Source organism: Chlorocebus sabaeus, chromosome 3, assembly GCF_047675955.1.
Source record: "Chlorocebus sabaeus isolate Y175 chromosome 3, mChlSab1.0.hap1, whole genome shotgun sequence".
Classification (NCBI taxonomy): Eukaryota; Metazoa; Chordata; class Mammalia; order Primates; family Cercopithecidae; genus Chlorocebus; species Chlorocebus sabaeus.
In genome coordinates this window covers 12,170,737-12,197,134 of record NC_132906.1, presented here as the reverse complement: position 1 = coordinate 12,197,134, position 26,398 = coordinate 12,170,737, and the positions used below count along the sequence as shown (strand labels likewise).

At 40.6% G+C, this 26,398-nt stretch overlaps 1 protein-coding gene across 4 annotated transcripts in view; it reads left to right on the top strand.

The window, feature by feature from the left end:
* STARD13 (StAR related lipid transfer domain containing 13) overlaps positions 1-26,398 on the top strand; it is a 550,191-nt gene that overhangs the window by 332,977 nt on the left and 190,816 nt on the right. The gene's annotated exons all lie outside the window — the stretch shown is intronic.

The following is a 26,398-nucleotide window of genomic DNA, read 5'->3' as shown; positions in this document are numbered from 1 at the left end:
ATCTAACTCTAAGGATTCACGCACTGATGGCAGGGTTGACTTACTGATGGCAGTTACAGAAGGCATATGACCACAGCCATGTGCGTGATGGAGATACATGGAAAAGGATGAAACTACCTATCATATCAAAAATATAATTATAGAAAAGATGGAGATTGGCCCAAAGAAGGTCAGAGAATATTTTAAGGGAATGCATTGTGGTATCTGTAAATGCGTGGGAAAAGACGATGATGAGTTGTTTTGCTAGGCAAAAATAAGAGGTTTCAAAAAAGGTCAGGTAGCTATGAAGTCAGTCAACTAAGGAGAGTTTAATGATTGCCCTAGAGTGAGAAGACTTGGATTAGTGTATTGGCTCTGCTACTTATTATCATTATAATCTTGGTCATTTCTAGTCTCTCCACTTCAGTTTTATTACTCATACAATAGAGTGAAGGAGTGGAATTGTGCTATATGCACCTGAAAAACATCAGCGTGGGGTTCTGTGGGAGCCAACAAATTAGAGAAAGGTGGAGTTCAGACAAGTAGACTGTGGAATGCTCTCCAGAAAAGAGGATTCTCAAGAGAATGTTTAAATCTAAGTAGCAATTCACCAGAGAATGGAGAAAAGGGAAGATGCTCTGGCAAGGGTCAGCATCATATGCGAACTTTCAGGCGTGAAAGATTAGCAAGTTGGAAGAGAAAGAACTAGGACTGTGGATCCCAAATCAGGGTGTCTGAAGGGCATACAAATGGAAATATTGAGTGGGATTGCTGGCTTCTGCTTATTGAGTTCCTGTTAATTTTTAATTAATAAAGCAAGCATTTATTCATGCTACATTGTAATAAAAATTTCCCCTTGGATAACAAATTTTTTTCATTCCAAACACCCTGTTTACTAAAAGCAGGTATCTACAGCAATGCACTCATGATAAATTTTTAAAAAATTCCCATCAGTAATACTTTAAATAATATTTACTTTTTCTGGATGCTTATACAATTTCTATTTGTGTGCATCCCCGACAATCTACAGTGTTTCATATCCAATAGCAAAATTGGCCATTTTCTGAAGGGATTAAAAGCAAATTATGAGCTTGGATTCAGAACTTCAGTTCCACTAACTAGGATCTAAATGTTTGGAACTCATCATAGTTGGCTTAGAATTGTTATTACCTAGCAAGAATGTTATCACTTAGGAAAAGACTTCAAGTAGAACCCTGGAAAATCTGGCTTAACAAATGGACCCTGCTTCATGGAATTTTTGTTGTTTATTATTACAAATTTTGTTGTTGCTTTGATCTGAATAAGATGTTCTGAAATAAAATTTGTCTCTGTGTCCAACAACAGGTCCTGGCAGACTCAATCAGCAGAATTTCTGTTTGTTTTGATTTGCAGAGGAAAGCCATGTTGCCACATGTCTACTCAAATAAATTAACACCACCATCTACACTGACTCATTTAAAAGGAGCAAGTCCACAAAGCAAAAAGTATAACATATATTAGAAAGTATTCATGCCAAACACATTGAGAATGAACAAATGTCTCATTTTTCTCCTTGTTTTAATGATACCATCTTTTGACTTTTACCTGCATCCCGAGTCAAGCACAAATGTGGAAATGCAGAGTCATGCAAAATGAGAGGATGGGGTGGTGAGGCCAGAAAAGGCAGGAGAAAAGGGGAGGAGCAGGAAAGGCATGCCTTAGTTTCTCTAGATAGGAATATAGGCACAAAACACCCCTGACAAGGGAATTTCAACTTGAAAGACTATCTTCCCCAGCTAGGTGGCATCTAGAACCCAGGATTGCCATTCAGAGAAAAGGAAAAAGAAAAAAAGAGGAACAGGAACATAATGTTTTGTCCCTAGGACACGATGATTTGTTTCTCTTTAATAAATGCATGGGTTTAAATATGGAACCTTTTGTTTTATAGTCAAAGCCATTGAAACCCTAAGATAAACAGTAAAAATGTTTGTTGATTACATGTTATTGCAGTTTTTATGTATATTGTGTAAAACAAAACATGGATATTTCATGAAATGCTTCAAGCACAACTTTCTAAGAAAAAACAGCCATTTGTTTTGACACAAACTGCATATCTGATAGGAGACAAATCCTGTAGCATTATTTTTTTTTCTTACAGAAACAGCATTAAGTGTTTTTCAGGAATTGAAAGAATTGCACTTTTTTCTCCCCTTTAACATAGAACTTACCCGATAATCCACATGCAAGAAAAGCATCTCTTGCCTACCAAGGTGCTTCCCACTTATGTTCAGAACAAGACTTGGCCCTGCCCTTGGCCTCATCTCCTCTCACAGCTGCCTGCCTCCTCTGAGCCATGTGCTCTTGAACGTCTCAGCCTTTGTGCTTTCATCTCTGTATCCCAGAGCCTAAAACGAGTCCACTAAATACTTTTTCTGACTCAATGAACAGAGATGGATAACTTCAGACTACAAGTGATGAAACATGTAAATAAGATTACTACTAAAATGTATAGTTTACAAAGCACTTTTAATGATCTGATTTATACTCAAAATCATGGTATAAGGTATAAGGTAAACATCTTCTATCTGCATTTTACAAATAAAGAAACAGAAGCTCAGAGGGATTAAGTAGGCTGCCCAAGAGCACAGCTGATGAAGTTGGTGAGTTGGGATTTGAACCCAGTTCTTTCCTAAAAATCCATGTCATGTGCCATAAAATGATGTTTGGTCAACAATGGACCACATATATGATAGTGTTTCCATAAGATTATAATGGAGCTGTCCTATACAGGTGTACTCTTTTTATCTTTATTTTTCAAATTTTATTTATTTATTTATTTATTTATTTATTTATTTATTTATTTATTTATTTTGAGACAGAGTCTCACTCTGTCGCCCAAGCTGCAGTGCAGTGGCGCAATCTTGGCTCACTGCAAGCTCCACCTCCTGGATTCACGCCATTCTCCTGCCTCAGCCTCCCAAGTAGCTGGGACTGCAGGCGCCCGCCACCACACCCAGCTAATTTTTTGTATTTTTTTTAGTAGCAATGGGGTTTCACTGTGTTGGCCAGGATGGTCTCGATCTCCTGACCTCGTGACCCACCCACTTCAGCCTCCCAAAGTGCTGGGATTACAGGCATGAGCCACGCGCCAGGCCTATTTTTATTTTTTTGAGACAGGGTCTCACTTTGTTGCCCAGGCTGTAGTGCAGTGGTGCAATCATGACTCACAGCAGCCTTGACCTCTCTGGCTCAAGAGATCATCCCACCTCAGTCTCCTGAGTAGCTGGGACCACAGGTGCATGCCACCACACCCAGCTTTTTTTTTTTTTTTTTTTAAAGAAATGGTGTCTTACTATGTTGCCCAGGCTGGTCTCAAACTTCTGGGCTTAAGTGATCCTCCTGCCCTGACCTTCCAAAGTGCTGGGATCAAAGGGGTGAGCCACCTCACCCAGCCTATCTTTTATACTGTATTTTTACTCTACCTTTTCTATGTCTAGATGGACTTAGATACACAAATACTTACCATTGGGTTACAGTTGCCTACAGTATTCAGTACAGTAACATGCTGTGCAGGTTGGTAGCCTAGGAGCACTAGGCCATACCAGATAGCCTGGGTGTGTCGTAGGTTCTACCATCCAGGTTTGTCTGCAAACTGTGATGCTTGCACAATGATGAAATCGCCTAAGGACACATTTCTCAGAACATGTCCTCATCATTAAGTGATCCCTGACTACTTTCTACTACATCCTGCTGCCTCTGAGAAGTATTATACACAATGAGTAGAAGGTGAAAAGATTATATATTAAAATTCAATATACATATTGAATTTTATTCAAGGTGAATAAGAAAGCAGTCTATTTTCAAAAAGTTCAGAATATTAATGATATTTCATGAATGCTCACATTCATTTGGTTTGTTATTTTTTTTATAATAAAAGAGGAAGAACCAGCAATGCAAAGTTTTATATCGCAAGAGAGTTGGCAGTATTTTATTAACCTTCCTGCTCAGTTGCCTTCAATGATATAATTACTGCTATTTATCAGTCTATGCAGTTTTCCTGAATTACAGCCTAGAGTTGTGTAACTTTCACTTATAAAGAAGGAGGCTGGAGGATGCAAAATATTCTATTGTAATCCTATGAAAATATTTTGTAAAATATGTTTCCCTTTTGCAATCCCGTAATTATTTCTTTTCCTGCAGTCTTGTCTTAAACTCATTGATAGCTGGAAGAACCACCAGAACCTTTGCTAGCAAAGGGGGAATTAGGGCCATCAGTACATCCAGGATGGTGTCAGCAACATGGTCTCCCAAGAACCAAGTGTACAATAGCTGCCTGCTGCCGTCTAACTTGCAGTTGAAAAGAACTCAGTGTGGCCCTGTATTCTAACTGTCCACACACTGGGAAGAAGAAAGCCTTTACCAAGTCATTGTTCTCTCTATATCCATCCACTTTCTCCTCTCAAGAGAGCATGATGGTAATAGACCCTACATAGAAGTTGTAAAAAATGAATCAAAGATAGATCATTCACAGAGCTAGATCAAGAAATGTTATTCCACATGAAGGAAAAACACACAGGAACAGGTGGGTCAGAGCTTAAGAATATGTATTTTCCCCATCCCCAATCCCTCTGTTGGAGGGACTCAGAAGAGACTGTACCATCCATTCATTCCCAGTGGAGAATATCAGTATTTCCTGCTGTCTTTTCTGCTATAATATTATGTGCAGTCTAAGAAACATTGCAAATTCTACAAAACTGTGGCAAATGTCCTGAGTGGGGCTAGGAAATCCTGAACACAGGGCAGTTGTTACAGATTATCAGTGCTTTATAGGGTTCTCATTCAGTGTACAGTGTTTGGATGAAACAGTAGTTGAATACGGCTGTTCTCTCTGCTCTCTCCTCTTTGCAAACCTTCTGCTTCAATGGCTCATTCTGTGCTTTGAAAGTGTTATCATTGCACCAGCTTCTCTCTTCTGCCTTCTCTTGGTCTTGACCTTCATCCTGAGACATTAATTGGTCAGGTGTCTCCTTGCATATAGCTGAGAGCTGACCCACCACCCCACTTTTCATTATCACCTTGATTGTGAAGAGTCTAACTTCCCTGCCTCCAGCTCTGCTGCTTTCTCTGGGCCCTGGATATATTGCTTGCATCCACAACTCTCTAATTTCACTTCAAACTCATTACGAGTTCAGAGAAGGAAGAGTGGGTGTATCATCCCAGGAGGGCTCATGGAGGAGGCGGGGCTGGAGCTGTCATGTTAGGTTTTTCTCTATCAAAACCTGGCTAGAGCTTTTATATTCAAAAAATGTATTGAGTTATTGGAATTTAGTGTCATGCCTTGTACACATCCAGTGTTTCTCATTAAATCTGAATTGCTCATCTGAGGTCAGTATGAAGTCCACAGAAAGCTGTGCGTGTTAGAGAATCACAGAATAGTGTAGTTTATGAGAGAGCCTGCTAAGAGGCAAAGTGCCCATCAGGTTCACTGGGGCTCTTACTGACCTCAGAGCTTGGAAGAGGCTCATAGCTGCACTTACTGTGGGCAGACAATGATCAGGTATGCTATGGGAGGAAATGGGTATTCCCATGAGACAAATCACGCTTTGCCAAGACGTTTGACTAGAAATTAGAAAATAGGCTGGGCGCAGTGGCTCACACCTATAATCCCAGCACTTTGGGAGGCTGAGGTGGGTGGATCACCTGAGGTCAGGAGTTTGAGACCAGCCTGTCCAACACGGTGAAACCCCATCTCTACTAAAAGTACAAAAATTAGCTGAACGTGGTGGCGGATACCTGTAATTCTAGCTACTTTGGAGGCTAAGGCAGGAGAATCACTTGAACCCGGGAGGTAAGCATTGCAGTGAGCTGAGATCACGCCAGAGGGAAACTCCAACTCAAAATAAAAAATAAAATAAAATAAAATAAAGAAAAAGGAAAAGAAATTAGAAAAATAAAATAAACAAGTAATTAGTGGGGTTCAAGTTTAGCTCATGGAAGAAATGTAGATACGCATATTGATAGATGCTTTTCCAACACTTAAAAAATACATCTATATATACTATAAACCCTATACTTGTGTCTGTTTCAGGCATACTGGCCTCAACACAGTCTTCAGCCTATTTTTGCCATGCACTCTCTGTATACCACTTACATGTAAAAGAACATTTTAGTTAGAAGAAATAGTCAAAGGAAGAAATAAGCAACAGCTAATTGGGAAACAGACATTCTAAAACCATGATGATGATCATTTTCAGAGGAGATGGCTGTGATTTAATTGTTCTTTTTCCAGAAACTACCAGTGGAGTGTTTTGCCAGGTGTCCTGAAGCAAATGCTACTACAAAGCTCCACGTGGAGCAGGACTCCTGTCTCTCCAAATATAGCCCCTTTGTGTTGAAGGCCAAGAAATCCAATGATGGAATGAAACAATGGAATTCTGCCCAGAAACTTTTGTAAATAATGATCCCTTTGATAAAAATTGAGTAGTAAGGAAACCACAATTGCTCTTTTACCAGTAATTGTTTAAGATATTTAATTATAAATGAACAATAAATGGTAGTCTGTGACCAAGACGATTCTCATTTATTTTTTAAGGTTAATTTTATTTTATTTTAAGTTCTGGGATACATGTATAGGATATGCAGGTTTGTTATATAGGTAAATGTGTATCATGGAGGTTTGCTGCACCTATGGACCCATCACCTAGGTATTAAGCCCCACATGCTTTAGCTATTTATCCTGATGCTCTCCCTTCCCCCATCCCCTGACAGGCCCCGGTGTGTGTTGTTTCCCTTCCTGTGTCCATGTGTTCTCATCGTCCAGCTCCCACTTATAAGTGAGAACATGTGTTTGGTTTCCTGTTCCTGCATTAGTTTGCTGAGGATAATGGCTTCCAGCTCCATCCATGTCCCTGCAAAGGACATGATCTCATTTCTTTTTATGGCTGCATAGTATTCCATGGTGCATATGTACCACATTTTCTTTATGCAGTGTGTCATTGATGGGCATTTGGGTTGATTCCATGTCTTTGCTATTGTGAACAGTGCTGCAGTGAACATACACGTGCATGTATCTTTATAACAGAATGATTCATACTCCTTTGGGTGGGTGGGTGTGTGTGTGTGTGTGTGTGTGTGTTTGTGTATATATATATACACACACACCTAGTAATGGAATTGAATTGCTTGGTCAAATGGTATTTCTGCTTCTAGGTCGTTGAGGAATTGCCACACTGTCTTTCACAATGGTTGAACTAATTTGCATCCCCACCAACAGTGTAAAGGCATTTCTTTTTCTCTGCAGCCTCACCAAAATCTGTTGTTTCTTGACTTTTTAATGATTGCTATTCTGAGTGGCATGAGATGGTATCTCATTGTGGTTTTGATTTGCATTTCTTTAAGGATCAGTGATGTTGAGCTTTTTTTCATATGTTTGCTGGCAGCATAAATGTCTTCTTTTGAGAAATGTCTGTTCATGTCCTTTGCCCACTTTTTTTTCTTTCTTTCTTTTTCTTTTTTGAGAAAGAGTCTCACTCTGTCACACAGGCTGGAGTGCAGTGGCACAATCTTGGCACACTACAACCTCCACTTCCTGGATTTGAATGATTCTCTTGCCTTAGCCTCCCAAGTAGCTGGGACTACAGACAGGCATGTACCACCACGCCTGGCTAATTTTTATATTTTTGTAGAGGTGGAGTTTCACCATGTTGGCCAGGCTGGTCTTGAACTCCTGACCTCAAGTGATCCACCCACTTCAGCCTCCCAAAATGCTGGGATTACAGGTGTAAGCCACCACACCCAACCCTTTGCTCACTTTTTAATGGGGTTGTTTGTTTTTTTTCTTGTAAATTTGTTTAAGTTCCTTGTAGATTCTGGATATTAGATCTTTGTCAGATGGATAGATTGCAAAAGTTTTCTCCCATTCTGTAGTTTGTCTGGTCACTTTGATGATGGTTTATTTTGCTCTGCAGAAGCTCTTTAGTTTACTTAGATACCATTTGTTAATTTTTGCTTTTGTCACAATTGCTTTTGATGTTTTTGTCATGAAATATTTGTCCATGGCTATGTCTTGAATTGCCTAGATTTTCTTCTAGGGTTTTTATAGTTTTGGATTTTACATTTAAGTGTTTAATTCATATTGAGTTAATTTTTGTATAAGGTGTAAGGAAGGGGTTCAGTTTTAATTTTCTGCATATGGCTAGCCAGTTTTCCCAGTATCATTTATTAAATAAGGAATCCTTTCCCCATTGCTTGTTTTTGTCAGCTTTGTTGAAGATCAGATGGTTGTAGATGTGGAGTCTTATTTCTGGGATCTTTATTCTGTTCCATTGGTCTATGTATCTGTTTCTGTACCACTGCCATGCTGTTTTGGTTACTATAGCCTTGTAGTATAGTTTGAAGTCAGGTAGCTTGATGTCTCCAGCTTTGTTCTTTCTGCTTAGGATTGTCTTCACTATACATGCTCCTTTTTTGGGTCCATACAAATTTTATAGTGGTTTTTTTCATAATTCTGTGAAGAATGTCAATGGTAGTTTAATGGGAATAGCATTGAATCTATAAATTACTTTAAGCAGTATGGCCATTTTCACAATCTTGATTAGCAGATTCCCATTTTTATGTATGTTTCCCAAAGGAAGAAGTGATGGGTATAAGCACAGAAAGATTAATATAAAATCTGTGATTTTAATGCATATCTCAGACTTTAGTAGATATAGAATCTACCTCCAAGATGCATATAGAGAGGATGTGTGCCAGCTTTTAAACTGGATCATAAGCCTCCCCAAATACCTTACTGCTAATCCTCCACATGATGGCAAGGCCTATCTGCAGGTTTCCATAGAGCCTGTGCTTTAATATGTCTTAAGACTTATAGAGGATATTATAATTGCCATTATTTCTTGTCTACTCCATGGAAGAAGAATCTATGCCCTTTGTTTCTTTATGCTCAGCATTTAGTATAGTGGATAGCACATAGTAGGTACTTGCTAATAATGAACAAATACTTGTGGAATTAATTGATAAAACGTGTAGTCAGCATGGATATGTTTTATCAGTGGGGACATTTATTGCTGATTCGCTATCCACTCTACAAGGTAAATTTTGCCTTCTTGATTCAGAAGGTATACGCTTATTCTGTGTAAAGTGTCCTGCTAGTTACTGTGGAGGACACAGAGATGTAAAAGATATGAGACTCTCCCTAATCTAAGATTTATCTCCAGGCTTATATGGAACACTTCTGCTTAACTCATTCTGAATCTTTATCTGTCAATTATTTGTATGTTTAGTGACTGCAGTAAAGTAGGTGCTCATTAAATGTATTATGAAGGAATGGAGAAATGTACCTACCTGGCAGTCTTGGTTAATTTGACATCAAAAGCTTGGGACTGCTGTGGCTCATGCCTATAATCCCAGTACTTTGGGAGGCTGGGGCAAGAAGATCACTTGAAGCCTGTTGTTCAAGACCGGCCTGGGCAACATAGTGAGACCTCATCTCTACAACAACAACAAAAAAAGCTTGGGGCTAATAGCTCTCACTGTATGAATGAAATCCTCCAACCTCTCACAGGCTCTTTCCTCAGCCAGTTGTGTTCAACACTCTTAATGTTTAACTGCAGCATAAGATCCCTGAAGCAGGTACTAACTATATGGATTTTGTTCACCATTGCATTCTCAGCCTCAAATACATGGTAGATGATCAGTAAATCTTTGCCCGATGAATGACGTTGTTAATGTTTCCTTTTTAGCCTATATAGAGGAGATGCTAAAAGTAAACAAATAGCTAAGATGGAAAATAAAGAGTTAAAGAGAAGTAAAACAAAATGTTTTAGGGGGTTCACTTGTGGGTAAGGCAATGTCTTGTGGGGGTACGATACACTTATAAATAAAATGTATCAATTTTTATATTATTTAGGGTAGATCTTAGACAGAATTTCAGAAGGTATAGCTGTCCGGGAGGACATTTACTTATATATATTTAAAACTCACACATTAAAGTTACGGAATTCTTTGATTCAGAGATGTGGAGTTTAAAAATTACATAGAATTCTTATCTTTATGTCCACAGGGAAAATCCAGTATTTTAAGGGGTTTTTATTACTTGGAATGTTGACAGATGTTTCTTTTCAAGATTTAGAAGGGAAGGGCTTCAAAATTTAATTATATGAAATTAATGTAAAGCACAAAAACACATTCCTACAAGAGTTTAAAGTGTTTTGGTGTCTGAAAATAGACCTTATGTCTTTTCAGAACTAAAAGCCATCCAAATGAATAAAATATTTAAGAAAAATAATTTTACTTTTAACAATAAATTATATTTAATATATGATGTAAATAAAATAGAAACTATCAGAGCAATTCCTAAAACATTTGCTAACCATGTAGACATCTATGGCTCAATAACAAGATCTAAAACCTCAGTAAGGGCCTTTGGCCTGTGCTGTGTCTGCAGTCAGTGAATTTCACAACATGGGAAAATCCACACAGTCCTTTTCCTTATTGATGAAAAAATGAGCTACGTTAGAAAATTGCCTCTCATTGTGCCAAGTCATCTGCAAATCTTGTTAAAATGTAGGCTCTGATTGAGTAGGTCTGGGGTGGGGCCTGAGATTCTGCATCTCCAGCAAGCTCCTGGTGATGTCATACTGCTGGTTCTTGACCTCACCTTGAGTAATATAGAATTTGAAGTCTCCTAAGAGTCCTGCTGCCCCAGGGTCCTAGGTAAGGTTTCCAGGGTTCTAGTATGAAGACCTTGTCATCAGACGTCAACTGGGATGACGGTTCAACTACAAAAGGTGTCTATAAGACCTTCTCACTGAGTGTGCACAGTGCTTTACATTCCTTTAGCACTTCAGCTTGAAAGAATCATCTCCCTGATTGTCTTTGGCATACAGCATACTCCCTTCATCTCCCCCTGTTTAAGTGCCATAATATAATGGTACTTAAATTCCAGTATATAACAGAATGTACCTTGTGTGACTTCAGGCTCTTTGAGGAACCTGGTCAGTAGTTATTACATCATCTGTCAATCAAAACTTTTGATAATTTACTGAACCCTACTATATGTCAGAGGCTGTCTGTATGATGCAAGGTATGTGTCACTACCATTTATTTTGCAGATGAGGACACTGAAACTAAGATGGATAAAGTGAAGTCTAGGGTCACCCAGTCATTAAGAGGAGCCAGGTTTTGAATCATAGTCTCACTGGCGCCCAAGCTTTGGTCCTTCTGATATACCACACCACCTCTCTGAGGGAGACACTAGGCTGAATCAAGAAAGAGGTTCAAAGATGTGCATGGGATATTGTGGGTTTCAAGAAGGTTTTCATACAAGAGCAATAAGAGATGACAAAAAAGCAACACAGAGTGAAGGGCCAATGACTGTGCCAGAAATAAGTCTTATGGGAATGCGGAGGAAAGAGGAGGCAGTACACACAAGAGGGACCTGGGAAGGTGTCCTAGAAAAGGGGGCCTCGGAGTCAGGTCTTGAAAAATGAGTGGTAATTGAAGGAGTGAGGAGAGAGCCTCATAGGCTGTGAGAGCAGGGTGGACTTTCCTTCCAAACATGAATGATTTTAAAGGTTTTTAAGGTAACAACAAGAAAGGCCACCATGATGGGCCTTTGATGCCAGACTGAAGAATCTGGACGTTGTCCTTTTACCAGTGGGGGAAGCCCTTGATATTCTAAAATAATATATCAGAATGATATTGTAGAAGGGACAATATATCAGAACTATACTTTAGGAGATTAATCTGACAGCTGTATATGCAAACAACTAGAGCAGGAAGACAGGAGGTTAGTTTCCTCATCTGTACATTGAAGAAAAAACAATAACTATCTCATCAGTTTGCTTGTAGAATTAGATGAGATAAAGCCAGGCACAGCAACTCATGGCTGTAATTCCGACATTTTGGGAGGCTGAGGTGGGAGGATTGCTTGAATGTAGGAGTTCAAGACCAGAGTGGGCAACATGGCCAAAAATACAAACATTAGCTGGGTATGGTGGGGGTGGCACATGCCTGTGATCCCAGCTACTTGGGAGGCTGAGGTGGGACGATCACCTGAGCTCTGGGAGGTCAAGGCTTCAGTGAGCCATGATCACGCCACTGCACTCCAGTCTGAGCAACAGAGTGAGACCTTGTCTCAAAAAAAAAAAAAGAAAATAAAAGAAAAATTAAATTAAATGTGAAAATTTGAACGAAAAGAATTAGGTGAGAAAAATGTATGTAAAGCCCTTAGAATAGTGCCTGACACATACGTGTTCAAAAACGTGAGCTATCATTACTTCAGCACGCTAGTCATGAGGGTGAATGAGCCCAAATTCTGTATTTATTTACATTTAACACATGTTATTGTCAGTTCTTCCTTTTAGAGTCTCTTAGTCTGTCAGTTCCAGGCCGTGGAAGGTATTCGGCATCAGGCAGTGTTGCTGTTGTCATCATTATTTCCCTCTTGCACTCTTTCTCCGGGTAGATGTGAATTTGTTTCATCTTTTCTCTGACTTTAATTATCATCGGTACAATCACTTTCCTTTGCCTTAATGTTGCCTCTGTGCTTGTGTCAGTCCTGCCTCCTTTAATTCTACTTCAATTATCACACGAGAAGCCTTTCTGAGCATGCTTCCTGCCCGCAGGCACAAGTATATGAAGGAAGGGCTAGAATTCTGAGAACAATTTAAGAAGAAATGGGCGAGTCCAGGCTTTCTGAGAAAAAGAAACTGAAGGTGGAAATTTCCTGCAGAAGAACTTGATTGGGAATGGCATGTGGTGTGCATCAGCAGCTCTGCGTCTTCACAGGTCAGCCCCTCTAGACACAAAGACTTTACATAATGAAGTAAAAGGCGTATTAGACACCATTAATTAGAACATAAAGTCATATCCAGAAGAAGAGAGAGAAGACAGGAGGCAGCACGGGGGAAGAGGAATAAAGTAACCGTCAGGACGCCGGTCCTCATGCTCCATCTGCGCTGAGTAATCAGACGCCTTGTGCAATTCACACATGCCGAGTGGAAATACCATCCTTCCTACCTGTCTTTCACCCAGCATTTCATTCTCTCAAAGTTTATTGTCCATTCCTTGGTGCCAGACACTGGACTAAATGCTATGGTACAAGAATGGGCAGAAAGACACATGGTCCCTACCTTCATGGATTGTACAAGCTAGGGAAATAGATATTAATCAAATAATCGTGTCCCCCAAACATCACAGTACAAGTGTGACAGAGAGTACGATGGAGATGTACAGGGTGCTGCTTAGGAAGATGGAAAGCATCCTTTAGGAAATAAGTGTTGAGCAGTGTTCATTATGCCACTGCAGGGCCGGTTAGCATTTTAGCTCAGCATGAGAGAAGTGCATGTTCAAAGCCTCTGGAAGAGAAAGACCACTGTCCCTGGAATACAGAGACCAAGAAGGAGGCTGTGAATTTGAGGCTGCAAGAGGAAGGAGGAGCAAAACTAGTTAGGGACCTGCAGGCCTCAGAAAACTGAGGTGCGGAAAAATGAACTAATTTGATTTGTCCAAGCTTATGTAGTTAATAAATAAATAACAGAGCCTGACTTTGGATAAAAGTTAACTTGACTCCAAAGCCACATTTCTAGGTGTTCTTGAACCATACTTTAGAGCCATTTAAAAAATATTTTGAGTGTTCCAGCATCCTTTGAAGATGTGATGAAATCTAAAAGCCTCGTGTTCTAGAAAAGTGAATATACACCCAACATATTGCACGCAGTTGTAGGGTTCCAGTGACCCATCCATCACAAGTTAATAACTTTCACGTTACTATGTTCATTGGTTAAATCTTAAGCTTTATTACGACAGAGATGATGTCTGTTTTATGCACTGATGCATTCCAAGCACCAAGAACTTTGCCTGGCACAGAGTAGGTGTTCATGAAATCATGATTAAATGAAAGTGATTCCAAATGCCTGGGCCCATTCACCTCGCTTCTCAGGACACAATGGTAAAAGGACAGTGCAGATGGGGTGCCTCTGTGCAGAATTCAACAAAACCACAGGATAACTTCCCAACTCTGACCACACAGGACCTCAAGGGACCTCCCAGGCCCAGGTTTGAGAAATTACGGGCCACATTTTGTTTTGTTTTGTTTCATTTTGTTTTGCTGTTTTCCTTTAAAGTCACTTCCTCTTCCTCCATCCTGAGAAAAGGATAATGTCTTTAATAGTTCCTTTTAAAAATTTGAATTTGAGGTGCATTAGTAGAAATAGCACTTCTGGGTAATTTCCTAGGTAGTGTTTGGATAAAAAGTGTTTAGACTGCTTTAGGCAAATGGTTCCTAGCGTCACCACTGTGTTATTTAAATAGATTTGGCTCATTGTTGTGAGACTGGAGCTTTAATATGCCGAAGTGTATAGTCATGCGTTGCTTAATGATGGGGACGTGTTCTGAGAAATTCATTATTCGGTGATTTCCTTGTTGTGTGAACATTATAGCGTGTACTCACACAAATCCTACAACACACCTAGGCTACATGGGGCGGTCTAGTGCTCCTAGGCACAAACCTGCACAGCATGTTACTGTACGGAATTCTACAGGCAATTGTAACACAACGGTAAGCACTTACGTATCTAAACATATCTAAGCATAGAAAAAGTACAGTAAACATATGCTATTGTAACCTTATGGGACCACGGTCATTAAACAAAACATTGTTATGTGGTGTAAGACTGTATTTGCAAAGCTGAAGTAAATATCAGCTCTTAAGAAAATATTGTAAGGCTGTTCTATGGAATTTATCTCCGGTTTTAAAACCAGGAATAGCTATAAAGAGAGTTTTCTACATCTGGAGATTGGATCTGTGCAGTGGACAGCTCTTGCCATGCCCATTCAATCTTTCTCCAAAAAGTTACATGCAGGATAGGATACAAAATCCTTTTTCAACTCGTTTGCTTTTCCTTGGCTTAGATTCTGATCTAGTTGACTCAAATAATGGAAAAAGAATTGATAATCATATAGATTTGGTCTGTTTATATATATTCATATGAGATGTGTGTATGTGTGCGTATATACATGCATATACGCACACATACACACGTATGTGCTCATATGCTTATAAACCATTTTTTTAAGATATGGAAAGAGAGCCCCTAAGAAGCTAAATGATTTACATAGTGAGTGGTAAAGGTGGTGCGTTATTTGGTGTTTTGTGGCAGGAGGGTGGTAGGACTGCAGTGGTCTCCTGAGAAGCTAAACTGTGGCATTAAGTGTAGATGGGGGTTGGGCACAGTGGTTCACGTCTGTAATCCCAGCACTTTGGAAGGCTGAGGTGGGCGGATCATTTGAGGTCAGGAGTTCTAGACCAGCCTGACCAACATGGTGAAACCCTGTCTCTACTAAAAATACCAAAAAAAAAAAAAAAAAAAAAAAAAAATTAGCTGAGCATGGTGGCATATGCCTGTGGTCCCAGCTACTTGGGAGGCTAAGGCAGGAAAACTGCTTGAACCCGGGAGGCAGACATTGCAGTGAGCTGAGATGGTGCCACTGCACTCCAGCCTAGGTGATAAAATGAGACTCTGTCTCAAAAAAGAAAAAAAAAAAAAGTGTAGATGGGATGGGGCCAGACTAGACACAGAGATCCAAGTAAAACTGTAAAACTGTCAGCGTGCTCCAGGCAGGAGGGCAGGTCCCTGTGTGCAGGACACATCATGTAATAAGGAATGGATGTGAGAGGCATTTTGAAAGAGGAATCAGTAAACTTTTTTTTTGTTTTCTCTTTCTTAGATGAAATTATTTTGAACACCGGAGTTTTGCATAACTGCATTAGACACTGGGGAGTTCAAGCCTTGTAAGACCATATCTATCATCGTTGTGCAGATTTTTCTTGTCTCTCTGTCTTCCGTCTGCAATACACAGAGGCAACTGGAAATAAGCTAAGATGGAGGTTTCTTCTCCATACCCCTGTCATAAATCGTCGGTTAGGCCTGATCTCCTAGTCGTACAACAGAATATTTAAAAAATCGAGATTCAAGAATTATCACCCATCATTTCACCATCCTAAAAATGGTCATGATTGTCTTTTTAGTGCAGTTTCTTCTAAACTTTTTTTTTTTAAACATGCCTTTTTTTTTTTTTTTTTTAATTTTCGAAACATTATGATCATAGTATATACCACACAGTTTTGGTCTTACATTTTTTCACATACAACAATGCACTGGCTGATTAACGGAGTGCTGGGAATGGATTTTTCCAAGGCAAGCCATATTAAGAAACAAGCCAAGGCCAAGGACAGCCCTTGAGACTCCCAAAGTCAGGGAAGGAAAGAGAGGGTTTTAAGGTCATTGAAGATTGTGAGTAGCTTTTGATGTGTTCTATCTTTCTGTGCAGCAAATACATTTTTGGTGCTCAGTAAATATTCTCTTGTGATTGATCAGTGTTGAGTCATTTTGGTGGGGCCATTAAGGAGTAGGTAACCATGCCTGGCTATCTGTGTTATACCAGATCTGTTTAAACAGGTCTGAACCAGAAGACACACTGTGATTATGGTGGTGCTCTGGGAGATGGGCCAGAGGCCACTGCGTGCTGTGATAAGCATCACGCTGTAAAGATAAATGGTTGAAAAATTTCAGGGGTCTCTGCATCTTCATGCATACACACATATTCTCTAATGGGAAAGAACGCCTCCAAAACGTCTGTACAAAACAGGCACAAAAATAAATGAACCTGGAGGACATTATGCTAAGTGCAATCAGCCAGACACAGAAAGACCAATGCTGCATGATCTCATTTACATGTGGAATTTTAAAAAGTTGAACTTGGCCAGGCACAGTGGCTCACACCTCTAATCCCAGCACTTTGGGAGGCTGAGGCAGGTGGATCACCTGAGGTCAGAAGTTCGAGATCAGCCTGGCCAACATGGTGAAGCCCCGTCTCTACTAAAAATACAAAAATTAGCTGGGCGTGGTGGTGGGCTCCTGTAATCCCAGCTACTCAGGAGACTGAGGCAGGAGAATCGCTTGAACCTGGGAGGCAGAGGTTGCAGTGAGCCGAGATTACGCCATTGCTCTCCAGCCTGGGTGACAAGAGCAAAACTCCGTCTCAAAAACACAAAAAAAAAGTTGAACTCACAGAAGCAGGGAGTAGAATGGTGGTTGCCAGAGGCTGGGCCCAGTGACAGGGGATGTGGAATGGGGAGATGCAGGTCAAAGGGTACAAACTTTCCATTAAAAGATAAATAAGTTCTGGGGATGTAATGTACAGCATGGTGACTGTAATTAATAAGACTCTATTGAATATTTGATGAGGGAGTAGATCTCAACTGTCACCACACAGACACACACACACACACGTCACTATGTGAGGTGTTGTATCATGATGATTTTTAAATTTTAAAATATTTAATTGACCGATAAAGATTGTATATCTTCAAGGTATGCAAGATAATTTGAGATAGGGATACATTGTGTGATGATTCCCGCAGTGGAATTACACACCCATCACCATGCATGCTGTCCTTGAGATCCCCCTATGTCATGGTGGGTTTTTTTTTTCTTTTTTTGAGATGAAGTCTTGCTCTGTCACCCAGGCTGGAGTGCAGTGGCACCATCTCAGCTCACTGCAAACTCTGTCTCCTGGGTTCAAGCGATTCTTGTGCCTCAACCTCCTGAGTAGCTGGGATTACAGGCACGTGCCACCATGCCCGGCTGGTCTCGAACTCCTGACCTTCCTAACCTCAGGTGATCTGCCCACCTTGGCATCCCAAAGTGCTGGTATTACATGTGTGAGCCACTGTGCCCAGCCTGTCATGGTGATTTGAATACTAATCTATCTTATTAATTGAAGAAGGGGTATCACATAGGAAAGTATTTACGCATTTTTTTTTTCTCTTCGTGGGCATCTTTTCCCCCACATCAGCTTCCCAGCTTTCTCGCCCAGGTGTGCATCCCTCCAGGCACCTGCACCACCTTTCTGCCATGCAGAATGCCTCTATTCTGTTCTGACGTAGTCATCTCTCCTCTGCTCCCCCGGGCACCCTCTGCACACCTCTCTTGTAGCACCAGCGACGCAGTCCCGTAATTGTCACTGTCCTCCTGTTTTGCCATGATAAATTATTGATGAGAAGAGAGAGAGTGTCTTCTTCTTCTCTGTACCATCAGAGTCTAGCCCTGTGCCTGGCATGAAAAATACATTAGAAATATTTGAATAAGAAAGGGTAAAATAAATGGTAAGATGAGTTAGTGACTTTGTCTCTATTGATGACAAATGAGATGCCAGAAAAAAAATCTTTTTATTACCCCAGGATCACTTCTGGTTAACTTATTTCTCTTAACTCAAAAGAGGAGCCTCCCCTTGCTGTCCTGCCATTACCCTAAAATGTGTCTTCCAGTCACTTCAGAGCTACATGACGCCTAAATCTAGACCTCTAGAGGGATATTTTGCTACTCTCTCAAATTTATAGTGCTCTTCTCTTCACAGGATTTTTTAAATGTTGCTACTCTTCTCTGCACCACTTTCAAGTATAGATTGACGGTCTTATATTAGGAATATGGAAGGAAAGCATTCTATCATACTTTTTTGGTATACTGAGTTGCATTTATCCAAGCAGGCATATCTAAGAATTGCAATTGCATTATTCCTCCCGTGCCTTTATTCCTCCACAGTCGTGGGCCATACTCAATTCCCAACTGCTGCTTGACACCATGAAGAAAGGGATTGTATATAAGAATGGAGACAGAATACAGGGCAACAGGTCAGCAGACAATCGTAATAATGGTGTACCTCTCACTGGGTAATCCCAAATATTTTCAAAACAGATGATCAGAAGATTATCCAAAGGATTCATCATAGGATATCTTCAATGAGCAAGTGTTCATTTCATATTCAAATTATAATTTGAGTCAACATTAAGAAAATATATTCACTGTTGTTCAAGATGGGAGGAGGTTATAGAATCCTACCTAAAGTAAATGAAGGTAAGCCTCTAAGTGCAGACAAATTCTACCTAAAAGACTAAAAATTCCCTTCTAGTAATCTAAGCAATTCATTGAAAATAAAAATAAGCAATTGCTTTTATTTTCCTTGAGGACAAAAATAAGTAGGTTCTAGAAAATACTAGATAGTAAATTTGTTAAAATCTCCAGTAAAATGAATTATTAAAGAGATATGTATGAGCATGAAGAAACAGAGACGGTTGATAACCCAGATGTAGTTTGAGTCCACAAAGAGCAAATGAAGCTACATGAACACAGTCTCCCACTTTGGTAAGGTAGCAAGACTGGCCCATCAGAGGAAGGTCATAGACACAGTTGGTGGTTGATCAACTCAGAAGATTCTGCCATCGTATCCCTATGGAAAAATATGGGCTAGAAAAGAAGGTAGCTTGGAGCACTACATCTAGTTGATAGTTCTTCCCACAAAACACAGACCAGTGGACTGAAGTCTCTCAGAAGAGGTATCTGTAGGGTCAGCTGAATGTAGCTGGCTCAGTACTGCTGTGCTGTTTAGTTAAAGGCACGGCAAGCATGCCTATACAATTTGTAACTGATACAAAGATAAAGTAGATATTACTCAAATTTTCTTATGCCCTTTAGCCCCTCTTTGTGGAGCAAGAGGTTTGCCCATCCTTCCAGGATCCCTAATTTTCACAAGGGACCTTAAACTGCCCTGTTTAATGGTCAAAGCATATACTTTTGTCACTAGCCAACAAAGTGAAATACCTGTATTCGCATTAGTCAAGGTTCTCTAGAGGGAAAGAATTAATAGGATAGATAGATATAAAGGGGAATTTATTAAGTATTAACTCACTCGATCACAGGGTCCCATAATTGGCTGTCTGCAAGCTGAGGAGCAAGGAGAGCCTGTCTGAGGCCCAAAACTGAAGAACTTGGAGTCCAGTGTTTGAGGGCAGGAAGCATTCATCACGGGGAGAAAGGTGTAGGCTGGGAGGCTAGGCCGGTCTCACCTTTCACATTTTTCTGCCTGCTTTATATTCTATCCGAGCTAGCAGCTGATTAGATGGTGCACATCCAGATTAAGGGTAGGTCTGCCTTCCCAACTCACTAAACCAAATGTTAATCTCCTTTGGCAACACCCTTGCAGACACACCCAGGATCAATACTTTGTATCCTTCAATCTAATCAAATTGATGCTCAGTATTAACCATCACAGTATTTAAGGCTCTTCGCAGAGAATAAAACCTAAAATTATCTGCTGTCCAATCCTTATTCAATCCAAGTTGTATCATCAGCAACAAGAATAATACTTGTAATGATTGCCTTAAAAAATATGCATCTATTCCTCTAGACAGTCTAAATTTTATCTTTGGGGAAATTCATATAATCATTTATTCAATTATTGATTCAATCATTTGTTCAACCAATCCTACTGATATCCTCCTACTCTGTGCCAGGCCTTACAGTAGGCATCAAGTATAGAATGTGAATGAAATAGACACAGACCGCCCAAAGCAGTCTACTGGGAAGAATGAGCAACACAGAGGTCCATGAGCAAATACAAATGTAATTATAAATTGGGAGAGGGGCTGTAGGAACCTCTAAGGGGATACCGATACTGCCTTCACTTAGAGGAAGTCAGCAGGGATGGCTTGCCTGAGGATGCATCAGTTAAGCTGGTACTTGGAGGCTGAGAAAGAGTCAGCCATGGGAAGGCTCCATGCAACATTGCAGCTGAGGAGTAGCGTGTGCAGAAAGGCAACTGAGGCAGCAACGTGGATGACGCTAGCAGGGAGCTGGAGTTGTTGGGGGAGGCGTTGGCTTTGTGCGGGACCTGGTGGGCCAAGTAAGGAGTTTGATTTTTGTTCTCGGTGCAATGGAAAACTCTCCAATATTTTAAGCCGGAAAGTGCTGATATGGTCTGTGACGGTTTAAAAGATCACAGACGATAGAATACTTGAACCATGGTTTTCAAAGACCCTCACAGAAATTACTTTTCCTAAATAATGCTGTTATATTATTGTTGACAGTGAAGGATACAGTTAAGAAACCGTGAACTACATTTTGCTACCTTATCCAATATTTTTGAGGGTGCTGATTTTTTTTTTTTTTTTTGAAACAGGGTCTTGCTTTGTTGCCCAGGTTGGAATGCAGTGGCACACTCATGGCTTACTGCAGCCTTGACCTCCCAGGCTCAAGTGATTCTCCCACCTCAGCCTTCTGAGTATATGGGACTACAGACCCTCACAAGCATGTCTGGCTAACTTTTGTAATTTTATTTTATTTTTTTTTAGAGATGGGTTTTTGCCCTGTTGCCCAGGCTGGTCTCGAACTCCTGAGCTCAAGTGATCCACCCACCTTGGCCTCCCAAAGTGCTGATTCCAGGGGTGCTGATTCTTTCTGAGGACCTGGGAAAATCTTCCCTGGAGTCACCATACCTAGTGATCTGTGTTTATCTTGACCACTGTTTTGTTTTTCATCTCACGGATCTGCTGAATTTTGTAATTGGTCTTGTTTCCATTTTGCTTTGTCAGAGAGGCATCTTAAGCCACATTCTCACCCACTTCCAGCAAATGTGCAAGACTTCGTGGCTTGCATATCCATGAAGGGATTTTACCCCGGCTGTATTATTTTCCTGCCCTTACCTTACCTTTCCCCCAAATTCAATTAGTTGTTTCTTTTTTACTTTTATAATTTTGGGGTGGGGGGTTGTTAGCTACCAGAAATAACAAGGCAAAAACAAATAGCTGGAGGAGAAAGTCAGGAATTGAACAAAACTCAACTACAGCAATAAATTTAAAGACCTATTCTTCAGTTCCAAAGATCATTTGGTAAGTAAAGAATAGAGAACAGTCACGTAACAGCAGATTTTATGAAAATACAAAAATAGCACCCGGCAATGTATGCACTTGGATATATATGATCTAATATATGTGCTTATATATGATCTAAAACAGATCATATATAAAAAACAGCATGAGGCAATAGAGATGGCCTCCAGCCTCCCACACTTCACTTAACATGTGGCATAGTGGTAAGTTTCTTTTCTGTCTTCCCTCGCAGACAGTCCCTTGAGAGCAGAGACCACATCATACTCACATTTGTACCTACTATACTTACGCTGTTTTTGCAGGCATCCAATGTTAAATTTATGAATGAGTAAATATAGATTACAGAAAATAAAGCCTCCCATAATCTCAGACTGCATCAGCAAAAGTACAATGCCCTGAATGCAGGGAATAGGCACACGATGTACCGTATACTATTGTGCTGGGCCAAGTCTAGAGCTCTAAGCTTAGAGTAGATGCCCGCGTATTTTTAAAGGGATACTGACAGACTGGAGCAGATCCAAAAGAGAGCAGTCAGCTGGATGAATGGATGAAAGTCATGTGGTTAGATGGAAAAAAATGTGAGACTACACCAAAAAAATTCTTGTAAGGGCTTTTGACAAACATCTGAAGGACAGTCTTGTGGAAAAAAGCATAGATTTGTCCTGTCTGATTCCAAAATGGCGGAATCAGAGCTAGTGTATGGAAATTAAAAGGAAGAACATTCTTCAATAGCTTGGGGCTCTCTGTGAGATAATACACTCTGTATATGCAGGTACATAATTAGCTCAACTACTGCAGTAGTTGAGTGGTTGGATTAGAAAATGTTTAATATTCCTTCTAAATTCAAGATGTTAAAACTTTCTGCCTGTAGTAGTTGCAACGAACAAATGGATTCCATGTGAACATGTAACAAGCCAATCTAATTAATGTGCCACATAACAGTGGTTTACAGGTATTAACATGACTGGTAAGACTAAAGAGCTTTGTGTTAGTCATGAAAGTGTTTCTGGAGGCAATAGGTTTTAACTGAGCCTCATGGGTGGAAGAGAAGGGAATCACACAATTCCAGATCTGTGAAACAACTGAGAAAATGCAAGAATTCTGGTTTGGCTGGAGTGGGTGGGTGTAGTAATGGTCCCAGGACAGGACAGACCAGGTTGCTGTCATATGGGCTGGAGCTGATGGTTGCATCTCCAGGGAATGCCATAAAGGGAGAGCACATGCTCCTGGAGGCCCATAGATGGGAATTCACCAGAGAGTAGGGAGGGCTGAGAGACAAAGTAAAGGAAATCTATTACCACCTACAAGTGTTTGCGGCAGGATCTGGACTCCAGATGAGAGCCATGGTCTGGAGCTAGGAAAGCTGATCTGGGCCAAGCTCTTTCACGGGGTCCTGGTCACAGCTGCCAGTGTGAGTGTCACCAGCTTGTCTGCACTGGGCATGTGACATGGGATGCATGCAGATTGAGAAGGTTAATTGACACAGAGTTGGGCACACACATCACAAATCAATTGGTGAAAATCCTCAAACGCTGGCCTCCAGAGCCCACAGGAAGGCTTTGACATCAACCCACAACCTTTGGGTTCATGTAATTTCGAAAGCAGCCTTCCAACTCAGTCCTGCATTTTTCCGCCTGCCACTTGTATCTCAAACATTTTCCCAGTTGGCAGAACTACCTTGGCTCCCTCTGAACAGACTGACGAGGAGGCTGGAATGTGTGTGAAGGAGTAGAAAGGGCAGCAGACAGTGAGCCATTCCTGGCTTCTGTAAAAGCACTCCTTAGCGTTCTGCCCTGTGTATACAAGATTCCATTGAGCACTAATCTGGGATCATCTATCAAAATACTTGAAAATTCCAAATACCAAAAGTTTCGCTTAGAGGTCACATTTCAGAGTTTTGACTGTATTTGGAGTGTTTTCATTGACAGTGAATGCTATGAGAAACTCAAGACATATGCAGCATTAGCCTTGAGGACGGACAGAATGCAGAGAATAAACAAACTACCCTGGAAAGAATTGGCAAAGAGGGTCAAGCTGAGCTGCTTATTCATTTGAGGGTTGGGGGCTGGGGTGAGTCTCTAGTCCTCACCTATGGGTTACTCCTAAGAGGGCTTGTGGCTCCTATTGGTTGATTAAGGGGTCTGGGCTCTGTACTTCTTACTTGAAGACACCAGCTGTCAATCATCACAGGATTTTAGCCGCCCCATACCCCTATTTCCATGTAGGCATTCCAGTATCGCAGGCAGTTAAATAGGATTAGGATGATTTTCAGGCTCTTCCTCCAACATACTCTCCCCTTTCCAACTTCCACAGTGCCTTTTCGGTGCCGTGTTTTTCCTTCCCTGTCTCTCGTGTGTAATAGTGGAAAGAGTGAAAATAGCATCAGCTTGGAGATGCACACAGGCTCTGCACTTGCTTGCTATGTGACTTCTGTGAATTTTAGCCTCCTTTCCATCCAATCAGATACCTCCAGTGACAGCTGTGGAGATTAATGTTAAAAAACATAAAATGTGAAGCCATGAAGGCTTCAGGCCCGGCACATAGTAGGTGCTCAATGCTATTCCCTTCTCTCCTCTTTCCTTTCCCTTCTCTTCTGCTGTCTTTGATTCCCAGTAACCATCTGTTTATCTCATTCCTGAAATAGCCTGACTGAAGATCACAGTTGATGACCAGATTAGGAGGGAAGAAAAGTAGGTGAAAACTGAACACAAGTGCCATCTGTCTTCTTCATTTTTAAGGGAATTAGAGAGGAAGAGATATGGTGTCAGTCTTGGAAGATGCTTGTGATTTGGGCACTGTCTCCCTCTTTGATTCCACAGGACTTCATGCACTCACTGGGGAAGAGGACCAGCTCTCTCAGTTGCCTGTAAAGGACAAGCCAGAGAGAGAATTAGCTATTTCTTGATTCTAATACGAGAGACCTGTCCACTCCAGTGGTATGGGGACTAAACGATCACAAAAAAGAATTTATTTAAAAAGTATAAGTTTCATAGCAATGGCGATACATTAGCATAAAACAAGGTACTAATGACATGCTAATGAGAAAATAATGTTACATATTTGCTTTAAATATAGTACCCTAGAAATACAAAATGACAAAAACATGGTAAGGAGGTGCATGAATTTATAGATACTACTCGAACCATGAAATAAAACTTTAGGGGCCCTGTATATGCATACAGAAGACCAAATGTTGTGTAACCATCCAAAGAGGCTGACAATTACCAACTACCTGACATAGGAGGCAACTGTCACATGCTGGGCCCCAGAGATCTTTCTTAACTTGTTTATTTACATAGTGGGACAATTACACAAGAGGAGCTGCTTCTCAGAATCAGGCTAGCAACAATTCCCTCAGGGAAAGTTGTTAAGGCTTATGGGCCTCAGAGAGCCAGCTTAAGAAGAATCGAAGCCCTAATTTAAATTCTGTTAAACTTTTAATTTGGAAATAATTTAGAAGTAATTTCTCATTATTAGACTATAAATTCCCAGCCAGGCTATGTTTCAGTTTGAGTCAGCCAATGTAGAAGCAACTTGGTCATATACTTTTTTTTTTTTTTTTTTAATCAGAGAACTTTATTCATTCGGCCCCAGGCTCAGAATTCGATAACATGTTTTCTGTGGACTTTTTCTCTTCACATCAAACAATGTTAAAGAAGAAAAACAGGGAAAAATCATAATGACATATATATATGTGTGTGTATATATATATACACTCAGATATGGCCAAACTGAATTACTAGCAGTTTGCTTAAACCATACACTCCGTTCTGGATCTGCACACATCAGCATCTAGAGTCTCTTGCAAAGCCCTCCCCAGCCTCTGCCTATCAGAATTCTCCCCATTTTCAAAAGCCTTTCCAAATGTCTCTTTCTCCATCTGGCTTGCAATCATCGCCCCAATCAAAAATAATATTGCTCACCTAGCATTGTGTTTGCGTCCTTTTTGAGACACATATATGGCCTCATGTTAGAAGCTTTTGTATAACTTCTCAGTGGATCCTTAGCAGGTTGATGACAGTATCTTTGAAGTATCTTTGCAACTTCTGCAGTGATTCTTGTCTTAAATGATTCAGTGTCTTAAATGTGATAGGCACTTTCTAAGTATTTTACCTCTAGGTGATTAAAAATTGGGGAAGTAGAGAAATCAAAGAGGAACAGATGCTTAATACCTAACACGTGTGTACTTCGCCTCTCTGCGGCTTATCTGTAAGAGCCTCCAATTCCCATCACGTGAGGGTCAGGATCTGTGGTATATTCACTCCTGGTGTGAAAGCCCTTGAAGTTTATTTTTCACCGGGAAAGATTTTATTTGAGTTGTTTCTTGATAATGAAGCGTGGTGGTTTACGCTCAGCTGTTGATCCTTGTTTGAAGCAGGTGTTTTTTTTTTTTTTAATTTAAGAGATTTACCAGTTCCATCTTCTACCTGGCTGCAGCTGCCCTGTAGAAAGCGAAGGAGCTTTCTCTAATTTTTGACAGCCTGAAAAGTTTCCTGAGCCCTGAACTTGTTTGTCTTCTACTGTTTTTGCCCTGCCCTCTCTCTTTTTCTTTTAACTCTTTTAGTGAGGGCTGCTTTTGGGTGCTTCGTCAGCTCTGAGGCACGTCAAATACGTGTATTTCGCTTTCAGCATTGTGTGAGGGACCCTGGCGGCTGGAACTGCCTCTGCTCGGGGCTTAGGGCTGACTGCGAACGTTCCCATTTTCCCCTCTTC